The sequence below is a fragment of the Mus musculus genome, chromosome 5 (assembly GCF_000001635.26).
Source record: "Mus musculus strain C57BL/6J chromosome 5, GRCm38.p6 C57BL/6J".
NCBI classification, from domain to species: Eukaryota; Metazoa; Chordata; class Mammalia; order Rodentia; family Muridae; genus Mus; species Mus musculus.
Window position 1 is genome coordinate 149,641,123 of NC_000071.6, and position 22,148 is coordinate 149,663,270.

Here is a 22,148-nt window from a genome sequence, read left to right on the forward strand (position 1 = left end):
TGTTGGTTTGTTGTTGTTTTGCTTTTTTTTTTTTTTTCCCCGAGACAGGGTTTCTCTGTAGCCTTGGCTGTCCTGGAAATCACTTTGTACACCAGGCTGGCCTCGATCTCAGAAATCCACCTGCCTCTGCCTCCCAAATGCTGGGATTAAAGGCATGCGCCACCATGGCCAGGCTTCCCTTAGTCTCTTTGGTAGACCTGCTCCCTCTCACCCTTAAGGCTGGGTCTGAATCTCATATCTCTCTGCCTACCCAGGAAACACGTCATCAGTTGCAAAGGTGCATCAGCTTTTGTTGTTTCTCTTTGAGAGAAACTACAGCCAGCCCTGGTGCAACTGGCCCCTCACTTTGACTTGGTCCAACCATTAAGTCCCACCCCCCGATGGCCATGCTCATTGGTTCAGGGTTAGCATGTGATCCAGCAGTCCAATCAGAGTGGTTCTTGGGCCTGCTGCAGGCTAGGACTGAGCGTTAGCTCCTCTCCATTTCCCTTTGCTTCCCCTCTCCTTCCTCCCTCTCCCTCTCCTTCTGGTCTTTCTTACTGTCATTTTGGAAAGGAAACCGATCATGGCAGAACTAAGAGATTACAGCTGGAGCCAGGAACTTAAGTCAGTCACGAGACTACTTCTGGGTAAGACCTAGGAGCTAAGCTTTGAGGCTTTCTTTGGAAAGCTTGCCTTGAGTCATATCCATGGCACCTCCTAGTAACAGCCTGTGGTTACTTCCTCTGCGCACATGTGCCCCAGTTCACAGTAACCCCGGGGTATGTGCCTAAGCTCCCGGTTTGCTTCTCTCTGATTATATGACTCAGGAGGTCAGTGACGTGCTTTTCTTCTTTCCAGTGCTGTAGAGATGCTCAATAAACATCACCGGAATAACTGGATGGCAAAACTGTATTGTAAACTTCCTGTGAAAAGGAGTATTTATCATCTGGCCTCCCGTTCTCAACTTGTAGATGCTGACTCAGGAGTTAAATGACCATTTCACAAGGGTCACCTAAGACTATCGGAAAACACAGATATTCATATTACGATTAATAAAAGTAGCAAAATTACAGTAGCAATAAAAATAATGTTATGGATGGTGGTAACCACAACACTATGAACTGTATTACAGGGCCACGGCCTTAGGAATGCTGAGAACCACTGCTCTAATCCAATTTGTAATGCTTTGTTGTGTGTCTTAAAGGTTTTAGTTCATCCCAGGCCACTACCTGTAGAAAGCCAGTTTTCTGCTCACACTACAGCAACCAAAACTGTCCCTAGATATTGCCAAATGTCCTGAGGGCACATTTGCTCCAGCTGGGGCTCCTTCCCTGTCTAGACAGTTTGATTTAAGTACTCATAGAGAAGAGAGCCTGGCTTACTTTTTGAACCACAGAGGCTAAGAGACGAGTTGACAAGCCAGACTGCATACTGCATAGATCCCACAGGAGGGAGCTCCCACCACATCTCCCAAGACGTGCCCACTGCTGTGAAGGTGGACACAGCTGTTCCAGGGCAATGGTGTTGGATTCTGCCCTTCGCTACCTTACTTACGAAATGTCATTTGAATGCCTACATGGTTAATGAGAGTTGAGTCTTGCCTTATTGCCGTTTACTTGGAGAGAACGTATTGGGGGATGTGCTAGCCTCAGGAAGGATTAGAGGTGCTCAGCCTTTGGTCTAGCCAAGGCATTTCAAAATTAACTGGTGTGTGTGTGTGTGTGTGTGTGTGTGTGTGTATGTGTGTGTGTGTGATTTGTGAATCCAGAAGCTCTCAGGTGAATGAGTGGGTGGGTGCAACCTGTTGGGAACACAGAGTGGGTTAACCAAGTCACACTACAGGATCATTTCTTGCCTTACATAATATTCCGGGTTTCCGCCCCGAGGACTAAATTCACACACCAGAAATAGAGGCTCTTTTCTTCTGTGCTGTGTTTCATCAGTGCATATGAGAAAGGGAGGCAGGAAGAAGAGCCTGTGCCCGGAGCTTTTTCTATTCTGAGTTCCATGGGCAAATTCAAAATCCTTGCACACAGACAGATACTTTGGGGTTACCTGTCCTGACCAGAAAATGCTTTCCCTCATTCTGTGTATGTTTTTTTTTTTAGTGGATCAGATAGACTGGGGGTTTGGGATGGGATCTGTCTGCTAAGTACAGATGTTTGCAGCCATGTGCCTTTGTCTCGGTGGTACATTGAGTTCTCTGAAGCAAGGGTGTGTTCACTCCCCCCCCCGCACCCCCCCTCACCTACGGAATTAATGATTCACATGGGAAAGTGAAAGACCTCGGGTTTCATTTTTAAAAAGAACGGCAGACTAGCTAGCGCTCATGCAGCATGGGTAAGCCTGGAGGCTTGAAACTTGTGTCTCCATCCTCCTGCAAATGGACCCGGAGAGCTTGTTTGAGTTTCTGTCAGAAGAGGGCCCATACTCACACATTTTGGACCAAAAAAAAGAGTTCTCGGTCTATTCTCTTTGACGGAATGTGCAGCAGGTGGCGAGGGAGGAAAGGGACAGTGCCTAGCGAACCAGGCGACCCTATCAGTGAGTGACAGGTGCCCCCTCACATCCACGATCTGTCTTTATCAAGCAAGTCTGGGTGGGTTTTTTTTTGTTTTGTTTTGTTTTGTTTTTATATTATCCATGGCTAGTGAGATGAAATTCTTTCTTGTGGACACTTCAGGAGAGCTCAGTACCTTTGTGGAGAGTCACATTGTGGCAGGCAAGGATGGATGCAGTCACAGTGGCTTGTTGAGTGGAACCCGGCTAGAATACTGTGAAATCGAGAAATCACACCAAGCAACACGGATCGAAGCTCTATATTTAATTCTATGACCCAAAGGAGAAATTGCACACGGGGAATTGCTTGCCAATCTGGAATGGTGACACACTCTGAAATAGGTATTTCAGCTGCCTTGTGTGTCAGGAAAAAACAGGGTAGGATCGAAAGGAATAAAGCCGTGCAGGACATGGACACCTCCAACTTCCTGGGAAAACAGTTACTGGCCAGGTAAAGTGGCTCACGCCTGTAATCCCACATGTGGGAGGTAGAAGCAGGAGGATCAAGAGTTTAAAGTCATCTTCCAATACGTAGAGAGTTTTAAGCCAGCCTGAGCTACACTAGGTCCTGTCTCAAGCAAACATAAAAGACTTGTGCAAAAATACATCCTCTTTGTGCAACTCAGAGAGCACGGTTCAGTGTGCATTTTAATACACAAGAATATGATGCACAGGTCAGTGCTAAGTGCCGGTGGTGTTGATAGTAAAGTTGCTCTTATGAATGATGAATCGAGGGAATGTATAGCTTGTATAATAAAACTGCCTATTAACCTTCAACTTTTAGTGTGTTTTCTCCCCTAAACTACATATATATATATATATATATATATATATATATATATGTATATATATATATATATATGTGTGTGTGTGTGTGTGTGTGTGTGTGTGTGTATATATATATATATATATATATATATATATATATAAATCAAATTTATACTCACAAGCAAGAGGTGGGTTCATGCTTAGCTTTGCTCTTTTGGCTTTTATATTTTTACTCTCTTGAGTCAAGAGTCCCTCTCTGTAGACCAGGCTTGTCTCACACTCGCTATGTAGCCCAGAGGGGCCTTGAACTTGCTGCTTTCCATCCACCTCAGCCTTCCGACTTCCATTCCACCTGGCAAGACCTTGTCCTTGTGTCAGGAGCACCATGACGGTGGGTTGTCATAGTTGGCTTTCTATTGCTGTGTGGAACACCATGACCAAGAGTAACTGGGGGAGGTTTCTCAGTCAGGGTTTCTATTCCTGCACAAAACATCATGGCCAAGATGCAAGGGTTTATTCAGCTTACACTTCCACATTGCTGTTCATCACCAAAGGAAGTCAGGACTGGAACTCAAGCAGGTCAGGAAGCAGGAGCTGATGCAGAGGCCATGGAGGGATGTTACTTACTGGCTTGCTTCCCCTGGCTTGCTCAGCCTGCTTTTTTATAGAACCAAGACAACCAGCCCAGGGATGGTCTCACCCACAAGGGGCCTTTCCCCCTTGATCACTAATTGAGAAAATGCCTTACAGCTGGATCTCATGGAGGCATTTTCTCAAGGGAGGCCCCTTTCCCTGTGATAACTCCAGCCTGTGTCCAGTTGACACACAAAACCAGCCAGTACAGGAGGACAGATTCTGTTCATCTTACAGGTTACAGTCCATCATAACGGTAAATCAGGGCAGAAACTCAAGGTGGGGAGCCAGGGGCAGGAACTGAAGCAGAAGACATGGTGGAAGGTTGCTTACTGGCCTGCTCTCTCCCTCAGCTAATGTCTGATATATCCCACAGTCACCTGGCCTAGGATGGTGCTGTCCACAGTGAGCTGAGGCCTCCTACATCAATCATCAATAAAGTGCCCACCTACTTGCCAGGCAGGCTAATCTGATAGAGGAAGTTCCTCGGCTGAGACTCTTCCCAGATGAGTCTAGCCTATATCAAGTTGAGAAAACAAAACCAAACCCTGACCACCACAAGGGCCTCCATCCCCACCGGCAGCAGAGGGAGCCAGTTCTTAGAACTGCCCAAAGGTCATGTGCTGGGCTTGCACATTTGGTGTTACAATAACAATCCCTAAAGAGGATCCCTTGAGCTCTCTTGGGAGTAGACACACCGAGGTGGAGGTGTCCATTTGGGGAGCTACAACATTTTTGGTGAAAATTACTCAATTTCTGGGAAATTCATTTTAGAAAATGTGAATAAGGCCAATTGTAAAGTAATGACATGAATACCTGCCATAAAAAGGGACACAAGAAATAACAGTTACTGGGTGTGAATACCTTGACTATCAAGCTCTTGTTACCCAAGGATTGTAAGAGGAAACTTTGAAGCTATCAGCTTGTCTTCATATTGTACAATATGTTGCCCAAGTAGCAAGATTGCTCTGACATAGTGAAAATTTTCACAAATTTCAAAATGGCAAATCTGGGGGTAGAGAGATGGCTCAGTGACTAAGAGCACTGGATGCTCTTGCAGAAGACCCAGGTTTGGTTCCCAGCACTCACGTGATGGCACACAATGGTCTGTATGTCCTGTACTGACCTTTGTGGACACTGTATGCTCATGGTGCACAGACACATAAAATTCAATCTTTAAGAAAAAAAAATCTTGTCTGTTGAAATATCTTTGCAGATAATTGCAAATATTTTTGGTATCTAAGATATTTTTTCTCCCCCGCAAGATTACTAAGAACATACTAAGTCAGGTCTTAACTGCATAACCTGGAAAAGCATTACTCTTATGGCCCGTTCTCTCTTTCTCTCTCCCTCTCTCTCTCTCTCTCCCTCTCTCTCCCTCACCCTCCCTCCCTCCTTTCCTTCCTTCCTTCCTTCCTTCCTTTCTAAAAGATTTATTGTGTACACAGTATTCTGCTTTCATAGATGCCTGCACACCAGAAGAGGGCATCAGACCTCATTACAGATGGTTGTGAGCCATCCTGTGGTTGCTGGGAATTGAACTTAGGACCTCTGGAAGAGCAGTCAGTGCTATCAACCTCTGAGCCATCTCTCCAGCCCTTATAGCCTCATTTTCAACGTTGTCTTAAAATGCAGTATGTATGTGCCCCCGTGGATGGATAGCTACCCCAGGATCATAAACATTCCTGAGAGACGTACATGAATGAGCAAGCCATCTACCTCTGACTGCCCAGCTTATTCATTCATGCCTTCCCTTAACAAATGCTCGCTGAACTCCTCCCGAGAGCCCCCATCATGAAAAGGGGATGCAGCTGTTTCAAAGATAATTATCAACAACAAAAATAGCAGGCTTGCTGAGGTGAGACATAGGAAATGTGACCAGGGCATGAGTGACTTAGTGGCAGAGAGGGCTTGTGTGGCATGGAGTAAGTAAGGCTGCAGACTCTCTCTCCTGCACCAGAAAAAGGTAAGCATGGTACGATAATGAGGGAAACTACACGGAGATGCCACTGAAGCCCACAGCTTGGGGACTAGAGAGAGCTCAATTTAATTCTGACGGTGTCTGAACACCTCCATCATTTTCAACTCTAAAGGGTCTTCCCTCATCCACTCACTAAGCACATCCACTTCATACTGGGTACACATCACTGTCATTTACTTAGGCTTTTAAAAAACAAAAAAAATCTTACTCCAGTACTCTAAGGCCTGTACGCAGGAAGATTGTCTCTGAGTGTTTAAAGGCATGTAGGGGTTGGGAGGAACCTCTCTTGCATAGGCAGCAAATCCCTGGGAAATAATCATGATGGAGAGAAGATATAATGAATATGGACAAGCCTTTACTTTAAACCTGTCCTGAAAAAAAATTATACAATGAAGATATCTGTCAGCTTGTGATTGCTTGTGTTAGTTTGTTTCTTTGTTTCCAATTAGTTCCTCCTCGGGGTAATCTGGAAGAAGCTGGTTGGAGTCTGGGCTGGTGTCTGTAGCTGGCTAGCCCATCCTTGTTGTCATGCCAACATGGTGGTTTTTTTTTTTTTTTTTTTTTTTTTTTGTCCAACTGTTTCTGCAGAAGAGTGAGCCGCTGTCCCCTACTTCAAGCCACTTGTACCTCTGATCCACACCCAAGCACCACACCAAAGCAAGAAGGATGAGCTTCAGTTTCGAAGGCGCCAGCCACAAATGAGAAAGTCACCTGGCCCGCAAAATAAATTCCTGTCAAAGCACTTATGAGGCAAGAGTAAACTTGATTCCGTTTGAACTAGAGCACAGGAGGGTAAATAAATTGTGGAATTGAGCATCTTTATGCAGAGAGTCAGAGTCCCGGAGATGTGAATTTATTTTCTTTGCCACTCAGGGGAGCCAGAGACTCATGAACATCACACTCAAGCTGCCAAAGAGGCAGAGAAGCAGTGTTTCTCTTTGGACTTAGTCACTGGTGACAAAAACCCAAGCAAACAAAGAAACAGAAGCAAGATGCAACAATAACAACCACAGCAAAAAACAACGACAATAGGAATGGGCATTGATTGTTATGCCCAGAGGTTGGAGAGAACACTTGGTTTAGCCTCAGCCTTGTTTCCCCAGGGGCTCAGGGCTTGCTCAGTCTCTCTGTGTGTCCATTTCTTGGCTGAGGTATACTCTGCTGGTTTCATTCCGAGGAGCACCTGAGGAACATGAATTTTACAGCCTTGAAGACAGGGGCAAGCATGTGTCACCTGCTTCCCCTCGTGTCACAAGGACACCTGGTGCATGCACGGGTAGGAATGTTAACCTCAGAGGACCTCAGGAACCCTGCCAAATGGTTTGGAGTGGTGCCACAGAGAGAGAGAGAGAGAGAGAGAGAGAGAGAGAGAGAGAGAGAGAGATCCAGGGTTGTTGACTGGGTGAAGTGATAACATCTCAGTCCACTGCCTGAGTACCAAGCCTGTGTTTTCAGAACCTCTCAAGAGCCCTCATAAATAGACGCCTTCCATTGAGAAGGCAAGGCTGAATCCACCACAGGCTTCAAATAGCAAGCAGTTAAGGAGACTAGGTCTAAAAACCCACTTCATGCAGCTAGTCAGAAACTGCCCCACCACCTGGCCTGAAACAAGGATAATGGGTCAGGAGTTTCCAGCCAGCACCCACAACCCATTAACGGAATGTCCTTAGAGATAGTGCAAGACAAAGCCTACCTACTGGGGGATTCTCCTAAGGTGCTTTAAATGGGCCTTAGAGCTCACTTCAGGGTCTCTCTATCTTGGTAATGGGAGATCCCAGCATGCTGCACTTCTACAGAATGAAACACTCTTTTCATTTACATACTGTTTGAGTCCTGGGTATCATTCTTTGGCTAATGGTGGACCCTTCCACCATGATCAACCCCAGTTTACAGAGGAGAGTGAGGCCCTGCTGCACTCAAGGGTTTCCATAAGGAGTGTGTGTGAGGGGTGGAGTTAAGTTTGAGCTCTGAAGCCTTGGCTGGAACAAAAGGGGAGGAGGGGAGGGACAGGTTGGGTGAGGACCAGGGACAGGCAGGTGTGGGAGGTAGGAGGAAGCGCCTTGGAGGAATGGTTACCACCGTTTCTGGATAGGTAAATTTAAGAGACAGTGACATCTAGGTCCCGTTTGCGGCAGAGACCAGTGGCTGATAGTCGGCAACTTGTGGAGTTGAGATAGGACAAAGCTTCTTGAGTCTGGGTGGGGTCTCTCAAAGAACAAACAGTACTTCACCCTGGAGACAGCCAAGCTTTGGAGGCTGCTTTCACAAGATAAGTCCAGTCCCAGGAGGCTCGTTATCCACTGGGGGCTTTAGTCTTTTTACCCAATCTCTCTGGTAATGAGACCAAGCACAGTCCTTGTGTGTGTGTGTGTGTGGGGGGGGTGGATATTACACAGAGTTCCCAGTGGGGACAAGGACCTAACACAGATGGCTGAGCAGGAAGCAGGGATGGAGAAGCTGGAGTAGGTGGGAGAATGGTATTCACTGTTCTTAAGGGTTTGGTTTTAAGCTGTGAGCCCAAGGGCTCCGGAAAACGAGGGATTGTAACAAGAAAGCTGGTGCCCCAGTTTCTCCTTGAACGTAAGAGAATGTTCTAGGCACCTGTGCAGTGGGGAAGGAGATAACAGGGACCAGAGTGACCTGGCCACAGATGAAAGCTGCAGCCAAAAGAACCTTGGCCTCGCTCATAAAAATGTAATCAGTCTCTGACTTGACTCTTGTTCCTGCAGACTCATAGGCTGGCTCCATGGTAATTGCCTTTATGCTATTTGTACGCCCTGGCTTTCTTTTGATTTTACTTAAGAGTTCTGAAATATACACTGCTTCCATCGTCATTAAAAAAAAAAGACAAAGAAGAGGGAGTTGGATGACCTTTATAAATCGTATAGAGTCGACGGCTTTTAGATGGCACCGAGCACCCGCCCCTACCCCCACCCCCTCAGCCTCCGCCTGGCCTTGGCACAGCCACCTCTGTTAGTTTCTATGGAGAGGGAAGCAAGTCAAATAGCTCAGAACTGTTGCTTCCAATTGCAGTAAGGATGTCTTATATGGCGGTCCAGGGGTCCCACCTAGGTTAGCAGCAGACCTGGGGGGCTTCTTTTCCCTGCATTTATCACTCCCCTGTCTGCGATGCGCAGCCATCGAGTGTCCAGCAAGTGCCTGCTAAGTGGCAGACATTGTTTTGTGCACTGGCTCTCGAGTGGGAAACAGTGCAGACAAAGATGTCTGCCCTTGTGTGAATATTACAGAAAAAGAAGGAACGGCTTACATTGAGTGCTGTGCAGAAACTAAAGTGGAATGCTGGGGGAGGGGTGTGTGTGTGTGTGTGCACACGCAAGGGTGGGGGAGAGGTCACTGTGTGCACTCCTGCTTTAAATAAGGGGGTGCCCCATGAGCAGAGCCCCTGAGCAAGTGAGGGAATGACAGCCTGCTTTCTGGAGGAAGTCTTAGCAGTAGGGAAACACTCAGTAGCCCTGACTGACATGTTTTCTGTGTTTCTCAGTCTGCTCTGGACAGAGGCAACTGCAGCAGCGATAGATGGTGTACTTGATCCAATTTAAACTTACCCTTGTCTAGCTTATGAATGAATGAGACTCAGACTATGGTTATTTTATTTGGCTTTGACAATTACTGGGGTTTGGGGCAGGGGTGGGGGGACGGTTGTCACCCCTGTTCTGCTTTTCTAACTGCTGGCTACTTCCCCAGCGGTGCACCTGAAATACTTGCTGTTTCTCCTGGCCGTGTGCTCGTGGTCCATCTCCTCTTGTGGAAGCTTTTTCCTGTCTGTCTGTCTGTCTGTCTGTCTCTGTCTTCCTTTGTCTCTCTTTCTCTCTGTCTCTCTCATCCTTCTTTTCTCTCTCTCTTTTTTTTGTCTGTAACCTCCAACCAGGTAATTCCACCCCCCTCTAGTTCCCCTCCCCCCCAATACTTGTCTGTAGAAGTTGTGTTTTTCTTTTGTTTTTTTGTTTCTTTGTTTGTTTGTTTTTGCGGGGGATTTCAAGACAGTTTCTCTGTGTAGCCACAGCTGTCCTGGAACTCACTCTGTAGACCAGGCTGGCCTTGAACTCAGAAATCCGCCTGCCTCTGCCTCCCAAGTGCTGGGATTAAAGGCGTGCACCACCACCAACTGGCTTTTTTTTTTTTTTTTTTTTTAAGATTTATTTATTTATTTATTTATTTATTATATGTAAGTACATTGTAGCTGTCTTCAGACACACCAGAAGAGAGAGTCAGATCTTGTTACGGATGGCTGTGAGCCACCATGTGGTTGCTGGGATTTGAACTCTGGACTTTCGGAAGAGCAGTCAGGTGCTCTAACCCACTGAGCCATCTCACCAGCCCTTTTTTTTTTTTAAGGTTCATTTATTTATTTTATGTATCTGAGTACACTGTTCCTCTCTTTATGCATACTAGAAGAGACCATCGGATCTCATTATAGATGGCTATGAGCCACCATGTGGTTGCTGGGAATTGAACTCAGGACCTCTGGAAGAGCAGTCAGTGCTCTTAACCACTGAGCCATCTCTCCAGCCCAGAAGTTTTTATTTAACCTATAGTATTAAATTAAGAAACAAAGTTTGTACAACAAAAGCTGGTAACCATGAGAATTCATTCACTCTTAGGCAACTAGACCTGTGGGTACAGACTTTAGCATTACAATAAATAGCAACAGACCAAACCTCAACCAGAGGGTGGGCTAGCCAGGTACTTAGTGTCATCTAAGGCCAGTGAAGGCCCAAAAGGCCCCACCGTAAGATGTTTTATTTGCCCATGAGCAAAGCACCAAGCCATTGGAGGGTCTTGAGCAGAAATGTGACATGACATGTTTCTCAAAGGCTCCGATGCTGCAGAAAGTTCTTCTCTTGGTTTTTGTCTTTTCTTTTGTTTTGAGACAGGGTCTCTCCATGTATAGATGATTGGGACCTGGAACTCACTATGTAGACCAGGCTGGCCTGAAGAGCTTGGCCCGCCTCTGCCTCTCATGCCTGTGTCGGCCATCATGTCTGGCTTGCATAAATAAAGTCTTGAGGAGTATTGGCTCATAAAAACATAGTTTTTAGCCGGGCGTGGTGGCGCACGCCTTTAATCCCAGCACTCGGGAGGCAGAGGCAGGCGGATTTCTGAGTTCGAGGCCAGCCTGGTCTACAAAGTGAGCTCCAGGACAGCCAGGGCTATACAGAGAAACCCTGTCTCGAAAAACCAACCCCCCCCCCCAAAAAAAAAACATAGTTTTTGAGGGCTAGGAAGGTGGTTCATTCAGTTGAGGGCTTGCTGTGCAAGCATGGGGACTTAAGTTCAAATACCCAGCACCCACATAAAAACTAGGCATAGTGGCACATGTCTGCGGTCTGAGCACTGGGCAGGTAGAAGCAGCAGGATCCCTGGGGCTTGCTGGAGATGAAGACCACCCACGTCAATGAGCTTTACACTCTGTGAGAGATCTTGTCTCAAAAGATGAGTCAGGGAACAATGGCAGAAGACATCTGCTGCTTACCTCTGGCCTCCACACAATACCTACACACATACTTTATCTTAGTTACTGTTCTAAGACACCAGGACCAAGGCTACTTATAAAAGAAAGAGTCTGTTGAGGGCCTATAGTTTCAGAGCGTTAGAGTCCGTGACCATCACGGCAGGGAGCATGGTGGCCAGCAGAAGAGCTTATATTCAGATCCAGAAGCAGGAGGCAGGGCTCCTTGGGAGGGGTGTGTGTGGAGAGAGAATCTAACTAAGAATGATGTGGGCTTTGAGAGCCTGCCCCAGTTACATGCTTCCTGTAACCAGGGCACACCTCCTAATCTTTCCCCAATGTTTCCACCGACTGAGGATCAAGTATTCAAAAATATGAATCTGTTGGGGCCATTCTCATTCAAACCAACATACACACACACACACACACACACACACACACACACACACACACACTTAATGAGCCACAAGTGTGAATCATGCATATCACTCAAATTTTTTTTCTAAGGCTGGGTGTGATGGCACACACCTCTAAACTTTCACTCAGGAAGCAGAGGCTGGTAGATCTCTGTGTGTCCAAGTCCAGCCGTGTCTACAGAGTGAGTTCAGGCCAGCCAAGGGTACATGGAGAAACCCTGTGTCAAACAATGCAACAACATATAAAGCATCTTCACCAAGGCCCCTGCAAAGCCCAATTTATATTAGTTAAAGGAAAAAATAAATGTGAGAATAAGTATATTTGCGCTAACTTAATACATCTAAGTTGTTAACAGCTCAAAGCAATATAGGTTTTTCTAGTGAGAGTTTGTGTATCATTCTGAAGACATGATGTCATTGTGAAAGACCCACAACATGAGGACTCCCCCACGTTCTGACTCAGGAGAGGCGACACCCCAAATCACTCACGAGAAACGGTCTTGCTGCAAACTGCAAGAGGACTTTTAATTCAAGAGGGCTCTTGGGGCCACGGTTATACACCACGCAGGGGTAGAGGACCGTGGCACCCTGAGTAGCTGGGTAAGGGGGTATTTAAAAGAAGATGCCATAACTCAAGGAGGTGGGAAGGGCGTTGTTGGAAAATGCCAAAGATACCAGTTAAGAGTCACAAGGAAGTGCAAAGTCACAAAAGTCACAAGGAATACCTGGTAATTGTGCAGGTTATCTCTCAAGACAGTTTCTAATAGCCCCTAACAATAGCACATTTGCATAGTGGGTTCCAGCAATGGTCAGGGTGGGTCAGGGTGACTTTCTTTGAATGAACACTCTTTGAACCCAGGAAGTGGGTGGGTGGAGGAATGTCCCTATCTGTTTTATGATTAGCATAACTTGGAGCATTGAGTCACAAAGGTCACCTTCTCAAGCCTGGGCCTAAAGGCCTAGAATTTTGTTTTTACGTTATTCTTTTTCATTTGAAACCTGTGCATTCTTGTGGAGCATCCTAAGCGTCTTGGGTGTCTTACGTACAGCACAGGTCCACACTCACACTATGGGGGCCAGGCTGGAGGTCATCAGAAAGAATGTTCACAGAAGCATTTGAAATGACACAGAGAGGCAAGGCGAGGGGCGGAGGCAGTGTGGGTAGTTGCTGGCCCAGAATCACCCCAGATGCCAGGAGGGCAGAACCCTTAACAGCCTCCACAGGACAGCTTCCTGGAAGGAAATACTCCCGGTGTGGGCCGTCTGCTGTTTTAGCTAGTGCTTAAAACCGTCCTCATTACATCTCTGCCCTAAGCCAAGAAAGATCGCCCAGGATGCAGGTGCCTTTCTAAGCATCCTCCAGGTTTCTCCAGCGCTAAGGAGCAACCTCAGACCCAGGGGCCTCTCAACATTGGGGAGACAAGACCAGCACCCTGGAGATTCCCAAGGCACTTCGGAGGTTAACTAAGCACCCGGAAGCCTTCTCCACCTCTCCATCCCAGATTCTTACGAAAAATGTGGCTTCCCTTATCAGCACTCTGGCACACAGCATCCTCAGCATCCTTCAGTGTGGGCCTGAGGGAGCCCTATCTGCCCCTGGAAGTCAGTCTTCTGTCTGTTCTTGGCTTGGTAATGCAATAGGTTTGGCCAATAGAAACAGTCAACAGTCTTTCTCCTTTGTCTTCCATGAATCCCAAAAGCCCTTTCTTGTGGTTTAGTCTACTGCTATGTATTGTAATGCTAAATTAATGGCTTCTCACTTTTACAAGCTTTTGTTGTGCAAACCTTGTTCCTTGATTTAAAACTATTGGTTAAATAAAATTGACTATAGCCAAATCACTGGAGGGATTAGAGGTAGGTGGGCTAGGAGTGACCAGGTTGGAGGAGAGACAGGAAGGAAGAAGGAAGAGGAGGAGGAAGAAGAGGAAGGGGAGGAGGGAGAGGAGGAAGGAGGAAAAAGAGGAGAAAGGAAGAGGAGAAGGAGAAAGAGGAGGAGAAGAAGGAGAAGAGAAGCCATTATGAGGGGAGATGGACCATGAGCACACGGCCAGGAGAAACAGCAAGCATCTGGTGTACCCCACTGGGAAGGTAGCTAAGCCTGCAGTTAGAAGAGTAGGTTAGGGGTGATCCCCAGCAGTTGTCAAAGCCAAATAAAATAACCATAGTCTGAGTTTCTTTTCTTTTTCTTTGTAAGCTAGTCGGGAATAAGTTTAAATTCTTAATGCTACAGCCCTTTAAACGAATGCCCCTTAAACGAGTGGGACTCTAAGGCCTTAGACATTTCTGCTTTCATAGCTCCCTCCACTACACAAATAATAACAGTAAATATAAAAGCACGGACACATCTCCGCAGGTGCGTACTGTGTTGGCAAAATGATGAATATACTAATAACACTTAAGTATTTTCCTCAACGAAGTTTCCTCTGATTTTAAGGGGATATAAAAGCAATGACATAAGCCCCTAAAAAGTACTGTGAGCCCCAAACATTGTTGGGTGTAATGGGGAATTTGGCTCTCACCCCACCACATAATTATACTATTTACCCTCTCTGGGTTCTCTCTCTCCAGTAATCAGCAAGATGGCCTCTCAATGCCTTTATGACTTAGTTATGTCTCCACAGGCCTCTAAGAAATGACATTCATTATAATACTAAATGTCATACTCTACGGTAGGCTGCGTGTCACCAGCAATGTCTTTCAAAGCCCAACTAAGTGGGTCTGGCAAGTTTACACAGAGGATAGCAGGTGTGGTGGTTTGGATGAGACATGCCCTCCAGATGCTCCGGTACTTGGATGTTTTGTCTCCAGCCGGCAATGCTGTTTGGGAAGTGGCCCTGCCGAAGGAATTATGTCGCTGGCAATGGGCTTTAAGTATTTATAGCTTTGCCCCACTTCCATTTCTCGCGATACTTCGTGCTTGTAGCTGAAGGTGCTCTCTCAGTTTCCTTTCCCAGCTGCCTGTCTCTCCAGTAATTATGAAGCCTCCCTTGGAAATCAAACCCAGAGAACACTTCTTCCCACATGTTTCCTTGGCCGCGGTATTCTATCACAGCAATAGAAAAGTAACTACTTTGCATTAATATATAAAACTCTAATAACTGTGGATACTTTCATGAGTTTGTTTCCTTTTCCCCCTGTGTGTAACACACACAGTCTGGGCAGAGCAGTGCCAGGTGTCTGGTAGATTCTGCATCCTTTAATTCCTTAGATGCCTGCTCCTTCCCTTTACCTAACTCTTTGAAAACCTATGGACTTTGGAAAACTTTACTGTAAATTGGTGAACTTAGGAGAGTGCTTCCTTTTAAGTTTGTGCATAACCGTGTGACCTGCTTTCAACAGGAAAGAACGAGAGTGGACTTGTCCTGCGTTACCTCATGGTGAAAGTCTTAGAGGCAGTGCATACACCCTTTGCTGTACTCTTTCCCGTTTGTGGGTCCATGAGGTTACTGGGGTATAGATAGGAACCTCTGTCTACGAGGATGTCAGAACAGCACCTCCTGTTGGCTTGGAGGGACAATTATAGTGAGCAAAATGGGCTTGCTTGCTTGGTCCCTGTCCCTCCCCATCCCCCTGCTTTTCTCCTTGCTTCATCTTCATCTTCATCTTCCTTCCTTCCTTCCTTCCTTCCTTCCTTCCTTCCTTCCTTCCTCCCTCCCTCCCTCCCTCCCTCCCTTCCTCCCTCCCATCCTCCCTCCCTCCCTTCTTTCCTTTCCACATTTTAATTGTGATCTGATAAAGGGGCCTTACCTACTGGGACATGTGCACCTTGCGTTTCTCCAGATTCAGCCACCTCCCTTGTTTTCCTTTCCTAAGTGCTTGGAGGTCAAAGTGAAACATAGGCTGTGACATCATGAATGAGTCTGATTGTAACATTGGTAACTCATGGTAGGAAGATACAGACACCCCACCCCATCCCCAACCCCAGCTGTGGTTTGAATATGTCTCCTAAGAGTTCATGTCTGGGAAACAAAGTCCCTGTTATTGTTTGCATGTGAAGTGGCCTCCATAGAACACATGGTCCCCAGCTCCTGGTGCATTTTGAGGGCTTATAGGTGGTATCGCCATAGCCAGCAGCAGCGAGTCACTGGGAGCAGGTTGTGATGGTGATATCTCCTGCGGATCTCGAGCAAGCTGTTTGCTACCTCCTGATTTGTAAAGATTGGGAAAGATCCGTGTCTTAGCAGGGGTTTCTGTTGCTGTGATAAGACACTATGGCTGAAAGCTACTTGGCGAGTGTACTGGCTAGTTTTGTGTCCAACTCCAACTTGACACAGCTGGAGTTATCACAGGGAAAGGAGCTTCAGTTGAGGAAATGCCTCCATGAGATCTAACTGTAAGGCATTTTCTCAATTAGTGATCAAGGGGGAAAGGCTCCTTGTGGGTGGGACCATCTCTGGGCTGGTAGTCTTGGTTCTATAAGAGAGCAGGCTGAGCAAGCCAGGGGAAGCAAGCCAGTAAAGAACATCCCTCCATGGCCTCTGCATCAGCTCCTGCTTTCTGACCTGCTTGAGTTCCAGTCCTGACTTCCTTTGGTGATCAACAGCAATGTGGAAGTGTAAGCCGAATAAACCCTTTCCTCCCCAACTGTTTCTTGGTCATGATGTTTGTGCAGGAATAGAAACCCTGACTAAGACAAATTGGTACCAGAAATGGGGTATTCCTGTGACAACCTGACCATGTTTTGGGGGAGGACTGTGGGAGGACTTTGAAACTTTGGGCTACAAGATCTATTTGGTGTTAAGAACTATGTGGGATGTTGTGTAGGAGCTTGGAAAATAATGTTGAGAACATGCAGAAGATGGAGGCCTGGCTTGTGAAATGTCAGAGGGAAAATTAAAGACTCTTTTCAGGGCCATTGCTAGTTTGATTGTGAAGATTCTGTGGTTCTGGTTAGCTGGGGCTGAAGAATCAGCTGTGATTAACAACATACCAGAACTACTAAAGCAAAACTTTGCATTACTGGGACTATTGATGCTGGTTTGCTAGCGTTAATTTCTTAGCTCCAGCTAACCAGCATCAATAGTCCCATTACAGATGGTTGTGAGCCACCATGTGGTTGCTGGGAATTCAACTCAGGACCCCTGGAAGATCAGCCAGTGTTCTTAACCACTGAGCCATCTCTCCAGACCTCCATTACAGGTTTTAATGTCTTAGAAAGAGGCTTCTCTGGCGTCCGAATGGGTCCTAGAGTCAAGAGCTGTATGTTTTTTTTTTTTGTTTTTTGTTTTTTTGTTTTTTTTTTTAAGATTTCTTTATTATGTATACAGTGCTCTGCCTGCATGTGTGGCTTCACACCAGAAGAGGGCATCTGATCCCATTATAGATGGCTGTGAGCCACCATGTGGTTGCTGAGAATTGAGCTCAGAATCTCTGAATGATCAGTGCTCCTCCATGGCCTCTGTGTCAGCTTCTGACTCCAGGTTGTCTGACTTCCCCTCAGTGATGGACTACGATGTGGAAGAGTAAACTGAATTAACCCTTTCCTTCCCAACTTGCTTTAGGTCATGGTGTTTCATCAGAGCTAAAGAAACTCTGACTAAGACACACAGGGACTATTTAAAATACCAAAACTCAAAGGGACTTGGTGGTGGTGGGGGTAGAGGAAGCCTAAATACCCTCTTGCTAGGAGATGATAGATGATAAGCTATTTCTTGCCTGGTAAAATGAGCCAATTCAAGTCAGATTAGATTATATTAAGCACAAGTTTATTGGGAAGCTGCTCCGAGTGAGTTAACTGGCCCTAGGGCAGGAAGTCGGGGAAGTTTGGACAATATAGGGAAGAGCCTCTGGAGAAAGGACAGCCGGGTCCAGGCCTGGAAAGTTCTGATGCCTGTTAGGGACTGAGGGATGCTGGGAGAACCTGGAGGCCAGGTCTGCATTGATATGTAAGATATGTAGCACAGTCCTTTGTCTCAGGCCTGAAACTAAGCAGAGAAGGGTGGGTCCTAGCGGTGACTTCCAAGTGGTTCTCAACCTGTGGGTCACGGCCCCCTGGGGAGATTCACATACCAAAATATCCTGCGTATTTAGATATTTAGATTGCAACTCATAACAGTAGCAAAATTACAGTTTTGAAGTAGCAACAAAAGTAATTTTATGGTTAGGGGTCACTATTAGCATCTCTTCTAGACTCCGCCCAACAGTAACCTAGCAACAGCCAGGCATAAGCCTGGCTTGCTATAAAAGGACTGTTTGCATGCTTGTTCTCTCTCCCTCCCCCTCTTCCCCTTCCTCCTTCCCTTCCTCTCTTCCTCCCCCCCCCCCCTTGCCTCTATCTCTCTTCCCATCCACGTGTTTTCCCCCACCTCCACGTGTTCCCGGCCCTTCACTCTCTTCTCTCTTTCTCTCTCTCTCTCTCTCTCTCTCTCTCTCTCTCTCTCTCTCTCCTTCTCTATCCCCTTTCTTTCTCTGCCTTCACTTCCTTCTCACCGTCCCCGGTGCCCCAAATAAACCATTTTATACTAGATTAGTGATATAGTTGGTACTGTGTGTGTGTGTGTGGGGGCGGGGGGGGGGTCGATGCCTCAGCATGAGCCCATTAAGCATCCCCTCCTGCCACATCATGTCACCGCATTACAGAACATATCAGTCGCCACAACATGAGGAACTGTATTAAAGGGAATTGGGAAGTAGGGAGGTTGAGAAGTATTGCTTTAGCGAGATAGGAAATGATCTGAGGATGAATGTGCCCTGGAGACCACGCGATGGCCTGAGGGAAAGGTCCCCAAGGCTCTGGTGTCATGTTGGATTTTCAGTCACTTCTTCTGTGAGATGAATTTAATCTTCTTCCATTAATGAGATCTCACTTCGAAGATTGAAGCAGCATCAGGCTCTCTTGAGTGTATCGGGTCTTTAGCTAGATAAGAGAACTCGGGGGGGGGGCGCGGGGGGGGGGGGAGCCTTTCCCTCCATCTTCTCCTCCTTGGTCCCTTTTGATGTCCACTTCATTCCCACCTCGGAGTGCTGCTTTCTGAGCTGTAACACTTTAATAGCATTTAACCTATCAGTTTTCACCTCAGCGTGTCCCAAAGCCGAGTAGCATCCCTTGAGCAGTAGCCGTATCTACCCAGGTTATCCGCAGCAGCTAGACCTTGGAAGAAATTCAGTCTGGTCCTCCGGAAGAGAAACAACACAAAGAATTAAACTCCAGGTCAAGACCCTTTGTGGATCTCATTCAAACTAGTTTTGCTTTCAAATTTTAAAGGCTGCTTTAGAGAGGGAGATAAAAAACATGAAATTCCAAAGCTTCTCTGGAGTCAACACTTTGCGTCCCCACCCCCAACAACATTTGCACTGGCGAGCCTGTAGGTGTAGTAGCCACCATTGGAGACAGCACCCAGCTAATTATAAACATAATGCATTGCACCCCTGAAGTTCCACCACCACCCAGGCAACTTAGCAAGTAGAAGGCCACAACAAGCAGTACTTTTTAGAGATTCTGTTTTGTATAGAATTTCACAGCTGGATAGTTCTCTTAAGAAAAAAAATCACTGATCCTTGAATGCCCAAACTGAAAAGAATTTTCAGAAGTGGGAATTGTGGGCATCTAAAATATATTTCTATTGTTCTCCCTGTCCTGATTCAAGACCTACACACGTAACTGGGCTTTTGGCTTGTTTGGGGAAATACTTTAATGTATACGAATGAATAGCCCAGTCCTAAGTGAGATGGTAACGTTCAAATATTTCATTAAAAAAAACTATATATCTCTATTTTTTCCCAGTTCCAAAGTCTTTATTGTTTTAGAAAAGATGATCCATCCTGTCAGTGGGATGAAGAGCTCTGTCCAGAAACCCATCAGTAGTGCTGAAAAGGACTCTGGTTTCTTCATGTCTACTCGTACACCCAGTCATGGGCACAAGACTTGTAGTCCATCAGTTCTTCGGGCTTAAACCATAGATGCATCTCTTTCTCAGCACTCTCCACTGAATCACTGCCATGAATGATGTTCCTGCCAACTTGAATGCAGAAATCCCCACGGATGGTGCCTGGTTTTGAATCAGCTGGATTGGTCTCCCCCAGCATCACTCGGCCAGTTTTCACCACATTGAGCCCCTCCCAGACCATGGCCACCACGGGCCCTGAGTTCATGTACTTCACCAGCCCCGGGAAGAAAGGACGGACTTTCAGGTCGATGTAATGCTGCTTCAGGTGTTCTTCAGAGGCCTGAAGGAACTTCATGGCCACCAGGTGGAACCCCTTCTGCTCGAATCGCTTGATGATCTCGCCTACCAGGCCGCGCTGCACACCATCTGGCTTGATGGCAATGAAGGTACACTCGAGGTTGGCCATGGTCCGAAAGCTGGTGGGTCGGCTGGTGTCTGCGATGAGCGACAGAAGCAAAGAGCTATATCTCTATTTTTAATAACCTTAGGTTGTGGATTGGGTTGTAATTCACTTGTGCCCCCAGGAGTTAAACAAAGCCAGAGAAAGTTTAGCTGGTGAGCTTGGGCAAGATTAATTTGCTTCACTTTGAAACTTGATTTTCTCAGATGAGGCAGCCTGTAACACGAACTCCTGAATCTCTCATTACCGAGAAAATTACAGGATATGAAAGCACTTTCTGAAACAGCAGAGATGTCTCTGTGGTTAAACGCACTGGCTACTCTTCTGGAGGACCTGGGTACAGTTTCCAGCACCCATAAGGCAGCTCACAAACATCTGTTAACTCCAGTTCCAGGGGGATCCAGCGCCCCCTTCTGGCCTCCTTAGGCAGTGCACCTACATGGTGCACACACATGCATGCAGGCAAACACTCATTAAAAAATAATAATCTCTTAAAGTACTATGTGTTAGGCCCATGCAGATACAAAGGCAAATTAGGGCGTTGAAACAGGAACGCCACAGTGTGTGGAGATGCCACAAACATCTATGTATAGACTGAATGCACCTCAGCTTCTAGAAGGAAATAACATTAGAAGTCTTTATACTGTTTACCTCACATTCTTTTTCTATCTCTGTGCTTTCATATATAGATAAATAATATAGCAACATACATATGATGCATTGGCAGATACAAGTATTTATTGTTCATAGCCAAAAGTCTAGAGGGTGTTGCTGGAGGATATTAGAAACAGCAACGTGGTGGCTCCTCTTACCGGTGAGAATATCAATTACCTGAGTTTAACTGCTCATATTAAATGGAAAATTCCAGAAAAACAATGACCACCTTACATTGTATATCATTCTGAGTATATGATGCAATATCTACCATTGTGTTCCATCATACTCATTCTATTTTATTGTTAGTTGTGTTGATCTCTTTATTACATTTTTCTTCTTCTTCTTCTTCTTTTCTTCTTCTTCTTCTTCTTTTTGGTTTTTCGAGACAGGGTTTCTCTGTGTAGCACTGGCTGTCCTGGAACTCACTCTGTAGACCAGGCTGGCCTCAAACTCAGAAATCCTCCTGCCTCTGCTTTCCAAGTGCTGGGATTAAAAGGGATGTGCCACCACTGCCCGGTTACATTTTTCATATATAATAAAATATATGAAAAACATACTACACGGGAGTTGGTATCACTCATGATTTTAGGTACCTCTGGGGGGGCATTTTGGACTGTACCCCCTATGGATAAAGGACTTAGACAACCTTAGGAGCAAACAATATTTGATATGGATCTTAAAGGAAGCCTAGAATTTTGCTAGGACAAAGAGTGGGAAAATAAAATTAACCAAAATGAAAACCTTGCAGTATTTTCTTCCATGGATATAAAGGAGTGGAGTGTGTATGGCCAGAGAGTCCTGAATCCCTGGTGGGGCATGTCAAAGACAAAAGAGACAGGACTGAAAGGGGTAAAGAATATGGCTTGCCACCAATGCATTTTATTCTGCACGACTGGATGGAGGGTGCTATAGAAGAATGTGGGGCATTTGTAGCTATCAGACTTCTCCACCGCCATTCATCTGATGCTAAGAGGCTCTTCTGTCTGTTAGAGCAAGAGAGAAAAAGAAGCAATAGTCTTACCTCAGTAAGACAAGCACTCACGTTTTAAAAAGACTTTTTTTTTTTTTTTTTTTTTGAGACAGCATTTCTCTGTATAGCCCTGGCTGTCCTGGAACTCATTCTGTAGGTCAGGCTGGCCCCGAACTCAGAAATCCACCTGCCTCTGCCTCCCAAGTGCTGGGATTAAAGGCGTACACCACCACCGTCCGGCTTAAAAAGATTTAAAAAATTTTATGTGTATAGATACTTTGCCTGCACGTGTGTGCACTATCTGCATGCAATGCTCCAGAAGCCCAGAAGAGAGCAGCAGATACCCCGGAACTGTAATTATAGGCTTTGAGCCATCACTTGGATGCTGGGACTTGAATCTAGATCCTCTGCAAGAGCAGCCTCTGC

The 22,148-nt window shown here is 46.1% G+C and overlaps 1 long non-coding RNA gene and 1 pseudogene across 1 annotated transcript; one reads left to right on the forward strand and one right to left on the reverse strand.

Annotated features, from left to right (window-relative positions):
- The first annotated feature begins 99 nt into the window (after positions 1–99).
- Gm20005 lies at positions 100–6,670 on the forward strand. Its single transcript, XR_104961.3, has 2 exons — positions 100–629; positions 6,512–6,670. It is a non-coding gene; the product is annotated as a predicted gene, 20005 (long non-coding RNA).
- Positions 19,530–20,106, reverse strand: Gm5566 (predicted pseudogene 5566; annotated as a pseudogene).